Raw genomic sequence first — 6,000 nt, forward strand, 5'->3', positions numbered from 1 at the left:
AAAAAAAAAAAAAAAAAAAAATCAGACATTCCTGTAGAAAAACAAGTACTTTGTAAGTGAAGGAATCCTCACTCTGCCTGTCCAAGGATTTGGGCAGCTGACACTTGTAATCCCAGCACTTTGGGAGGCTGAGGCAGGTGGATCACTTGAGGCCAGGAGTTCAAGACCAGCCTGGCCAACATGGTGAAACCCCATCTCTACCAAAAATACAAAAATTAGCCAGAGGTGGTGGCACGTGCCTGTAGTCCCAGCTACTCAAGAGGCTGAGGCAGGAGAACTGCTTGAACCCATGAGGTGAAGTTCACAGTGAGCCAAGATAGTGCCCCGGGCCACAGAGTGCAACTCTGTCAACAACAACAACAACAAGAACAACAACAAAAGTGAGGAAATCCAAAAGGCTAAAAAACTTATTTTAAAATGTTCAATCTAATCCATAATGCAGGATTGCAAATCAGATTCCATTGCACGTGCACCATCGTGGCTTAGCACAATGAAAAGCAAAGAGAAATTTCTTCTTTTACAAGACAAGAAGACGCTGTTGGTAGAAGTGTAAATTGTATAACTAAGTTATGTATAAAACACTTGGACATTAATCAATAAAGTTTAAGATATGCATACTTTGAAACCCAACAATTCTAATCCTTGATATTCATGCCAGATACATTTAGAAATATGAATACTAGGATCCATGTATAAGAATGTTCATTGTTGGTACTATATATAAAGGCCTGAAACCGGCCAGTTGTGGTGGCTAACACCTGTAATCTCAGCATTTTGGGAGGCCAAGGTGGGTAGATGACCTGAGGTCAGGATTTCGAGACCAGCCTGACCAACATGGTGAAACCCCATCTCTACTAAAAATACAAAAATACAAAAATTAGCCAGGCATGGTGGTGCAGGCCTGTAATTCCAGCTACTCGGGAGGCTGAGGCATGATAATCACTTGAACCCGGGAGGCAGAGATTGAAGTGAGGCAAGATTGTGCCACTGCACTCCAACCTGGGCGACAGAGTGGGACTCAAAAAAAAAAAAAGCCTGAAACTGGAAAGTCAGAAATTTATATCAATATTAGAATGGACTAACACACTATGTTATAATCAAACTTTGTTTTTTCCCAAATGTTTTACCTGTGTTAATTCAAGCTCCGCAAGAACCCTATGAGGTAAATATTCTTTAGGGGATGTTTGCCCTTGAGGCCGTATAACGATTAGCATCTTGGGGCACTGCATAGAAATAGTAACACATGTAAGAGTCCCATATTCGAAGGCAGATGAGAATTCTAGATCTTCCTGGGCTTTTGTCTTGTCCAAACCTAACTTCCTTGAGCCTTGTTATCTTCATGGAAGATCTCTACTATGTTATCAAAAATAGTCATCTTGTACCCAAAATAAAACCTCTTGCTTTGCCAAAGGCCTATCAAGTACCACCATAAATTGGGGTCCCACAGGGAAGAAATCAAGGGACAGGGGATCCAGGTGGAGAGGTCGTGGGCTCTGCTGGGCTTTTGAGGCTTCTTGAGGGTGAGTGTGGTGAAGGGAAAGTCAGGGTATGGAGAGCGAGGCTTCTCTGAGGGCTGAGCCAAGCCACACAGGGCCAATCCTCGGGCAGGCAGAGTGGAAAAGTAGGCCTTCTGCTCTTCTGAGTAGCGCTCCCGGGGTGTCACAGCATCCTGGTAAGTCCAGTGATGCCATTAATAAGTTTAGCAAGTTTCTAGAAACAAGTTAATAAGTAAAAATTATATTTCTATACCCCAGAAAAAATCAGAAGCTGTAACAAAAAAAAAAAAGGCAACCATTACAATGGACAATAGCAATGAAAAATATGAAATGCTAGAAATAATTCTAACGGAAAATTTGCAAGACTTTTATGGAGAAGATTAAAACCTTCTTAGAACACATTAAATGAGATCGAAGTAAATGGAGGATTCTTAGATAGGAAATCTCCCAAATCGATTATATATCTTCAATAAAAATTTTAATTTATGAAACTAGCTGATTTTAAAATTCACCGCATAGAGCAAAAAGCCAAGGGTAGTTAACAAGCGGCTGTTTATTTTGTTATTCTCATAACTGTGCACTTTATATTTTAAGTTGTGTGTATTATATATTTTAAGTTGCGTGTATTATATATTTCAAAGTAGAATTTTTAAAAAATACAATAAAAGTTTATTTCTTTTCTTCTTTTTTTCAGATGGAGTCTCACTCTATCGCCCAGGCTGGAGTGCCGTGGCGCCATTTCGGCTCATTGCAATCTCCGACTCCTGGGTTCAAGCAATTCCTTGCCTGAGCCTCTCGAGTAGCTGGGATTACAGACGGCCGCCACCACGCCCGGCTAATTTTTTGTTTGTTTGTTTGTAGTTTTAGTAGAGACGGGGTTTCACCATCTTGGCCAGGCTGGTCTGGAACTTCTGATCTCGTGATCCACCCGCCTCGGCCTCCCAAAGTGCTGGGATTACAGGCGTGAGCCACCACGCCCGTGCCGGGCATATTTCTTTCACAAATTAGAGGTGGGTGGTCCAGGGCTGCTAGGGCTGCTTTGCCATTCTTAACAGACAATTTCCCTCTCAGCATCTGAAATGGCTGCAGAACTCTCACTCTTACCTCAACACCCCACAGAAGGAATACGAGGAAGGGCAAGGAAATGAATACATGCCCAAGTACTTTTGAAAAATCTCGAACTCGAACTTTTTAAAAGAAAAAATATCACCCAAATAAAACAGCAATAGAAGAAAATCACCTAAACATGATAAAGACTTTTTATAACAATGAACAGATAGCATAGTACATAATAAAATATCAACACCATTGCATTAGATTAAGAAAACGTTAAATTTACCCTCCATCACCACAACTATTTGGTTTTTTAAATTTTAGCTAAGTCCAATAATGCAAGGAAATTAAATAATTAATATATATATTTTAAAAAGAATAAGCAATAATGTTATTCTTTGCCGATAATGTGGCTATACATTTCAGAGACTTGCTAAAAATCTCATTGAATTAATATTCGACTGGTTACACAATAAATATACAAAAATCAAAAGCTTTCCTTCAACATAGAAATATCCAGTTAGCATTTGAAGAAAAAAACTTAAACATTTAAAAATTAAAAAAACATTTTTACAATAGTTCTAAAGTATATGACTTGTCCCTTGGGATAAATTTAATGAAAGGATACAGGTACTATGGAAACCTTCATTAAAGGTCGAGAATCAATCTTTAATGACTGTAGAGAATTATTTATCCTAGATGGGAATACCTAATATTTAAAATAGTTTTCCCCAAATTAATATATAAATTGACTGCATTTCCACTTATAATCTTATTTTTTGACTTTTCCACCTTTTTTTTTTTTTAATAGGTTGAAATGATTCTAAGGTTTATAGGGGAAAATAGCTGAGACCGGTCAAAATTCTTTTCTAACTTAATGAGGGAAGACTTGCCTTCTCAGGTATCAACACCTGAAAGCTACCATAGTTAAATCCACTTAGTACTGCAATGGTAATGGACAACTAGGTTAGTAAACGATATAAAACTATTCAGAAGAAAGATCAGAGTGTTATGAGAAACTAATAAATGGTAGGAGTGCATTTTAATTTGATGGCTAAGGATAGTTTATTTATAAATATGCTGGCATAATGGGCTCTCCATCTGGAAAAAAACAAAATTATATCTACAGTTCATATCATTTTGAAAATAAATTCAGTTTTAAAATATAAAAGTATAAAATATAGAATGAAATTTAGGAAAATATTTTGTAACCTTGATGTGTTAGAAAAACTCAGAAGCAAAAAACGTCAAGATAGACGTGCTTAACTTCATAAAAAATAGCTTGTTTTTATATGGTGAAAAATTTCATATACTCAAAAGACCATAAAAAATTTTCAAGTTGTATGGCAAAGGGCATATATATTGAAAATACTTGGCTTGGTGCCATGGCGCACACCTGTAATCCTGGGACTTTGGAGGTCAAAGTGGGGATATCATGTGAGCTGACGAGTTCAAGACCAGCCTGGGCAACATGGAGATACCCTGTCTCTACAAAAATACAAAAATTAGTCGGGTGTGGTGGTGCACCTGTAGTCCCAGCTATTCAGGAGGCTGAGGCGGAAGAATTGCCTGAGTCAGGGAGGTCGAGGCTGTAGTGAGCTGAGATTGCACCACTGCACTCCAGCCCGGGTGATAGAATGCGCCCCCAGGCCCCCCAAAAAAACTCTTTTTTTTTTTTTTTTTTTTAAATTTGAGACAGAATCTCACTCCAGTTGCCCAGAGTGGTCTTGAACTCCTGGACTCAAGCAATCTGCCCTTCTCGGCCTCCCAGAGTGCTGGGGTTACAGACATGAGCCACTGCACACAGCCAGTACCAAGGGATCTTATAAAATTATTTGCGAGGAAAGAACCAACAAAATTCCAGTGAAATAATGTGTAATGAAGTCTTATAAAATTTACTTTTAAATGTTAAAAATAATAAAATTTACTTTTATTATCATGTAAAATTTTTTAGCAGAGTAGCATAGGTTGGGTTGAAATAAGGCTGCCTGGGATTGAATTCCAGCTTCATCCATTGATAACTGGGTGACTTTGGAAAAGTTGCTTCACCTCTTTTTATATCAGTTTTGTCTACAAACTGGAGGTAATAATAGTGCCTCCTTCATAGGTGGACTGTGAAAATTCCACTTAGAACAGTGCCTGATACCCAGCTAGTGGTTAATAAATTATTTATCATTATTATAATTTTTTAAAAAATGAACTGGAGATGATACTAATAGTTGCTTATATCATTGTATACTATGAGAAGTGAAAGAGATGATCTATTTAAAGTATTTAATATGGTACATCGCACATTGGTATGTAGTAATAATGTAATTGTTATTCTTATTTGTAAGAGTTTTTTTTTTTTTTTTTTTTTTTGAGTCGGAGTTTTGCTCTTGTTGCCCAGGCTGGAGTGCAATGGCGAGATCTCGGCTCACTGCAACCTCCACTTCCCAGGTTCAGATGACTCTCCTGCCTCAGCCTCCCTAGCAGCTGGGATTACAGGCATGTGCCAGCACGCCCGGCTAATTTTGTATTTTTAGTAGAGACGGGGTTTCTCCATATTGGTCAGGCTGGTATCGAACTCCCGACCTCACGTGATCCACCCGCCGTGGCCTCCCAAAGTGCTGGGATTACAGGCATGAGCCACCGCACCCGGCATGTAAATGTTAATTAGTGTTCTTATTGTTAAAAATTCAAAGTGGCAATACTTAGAACATTATGGTACTGGCACCAAAACAAACAAATTAACGGAATAGAATAGAAAGTTTAGAAAGAGACTTAATAATATACAAAAATTCAATTTATGACAAAGGTTTACTTCAAATCATTTTGGAAAGAAAACTATAGTATTGATAAATGAGGCTCAATTAGCCAACCCTCTGGGGAAAAATAACTTAGATCCATATGTCTCATCAAATACCAGGATAAATTCTAGATAGATTAAAATTTTTAATGTAAACACTAAAAATATAAGAAAGAAACAAAGGCAAATATTTATATAGTTTTGGGGAGCTTTTCTAAGCATGGCATCAAAGGCCATAAGTGAAAAAAGATATCTCTGAATATACAAAATAGATAACTTTTCATGTATTTTTGAAAATACCAAAATATATTTCAGTTGATACTGATTAGCCCCAGGGCTTAAAATTGGATGAAAAAAAAATAAGATTTAGTTTTTTTTGAACATACCTATTTTTCATAATGAAAAAACTAACAAAACAAAAGTGCTGTAAAGTGCCCTAAACAAAATCAAAAGGCAAATGAAGAGCTGGAAAATATTGGTAACATCTCTAACAGTCAAAGTCAAATGTCATATTTAATACATAAAGCTGTTGTATCAAGATATAAATATGATGAATGGACAAGTCATTAGCAGGCAATTCATCAAGAGCTACCAATAAATATATGAGGACCTTCAACATTACGAGTAAACAAGCAAATACAAAAAAGTAAGATGCCATTTTAA

This window comes from Macaca thibetana, chromosome 2 (assembly GCF_024542745.1).
Source record: "Macaca thibetana thibetana isolate TM-01 chromosome 2, ASM2454274v1, whole genome shotgun sequence".
Taxonomy (NCBI): domain Eukaryota; kingdom Metazoa; phylum Chordata; class Mammalia; order Primates; family Cercopithecidae; genus Macaca; species Macaca thibetana.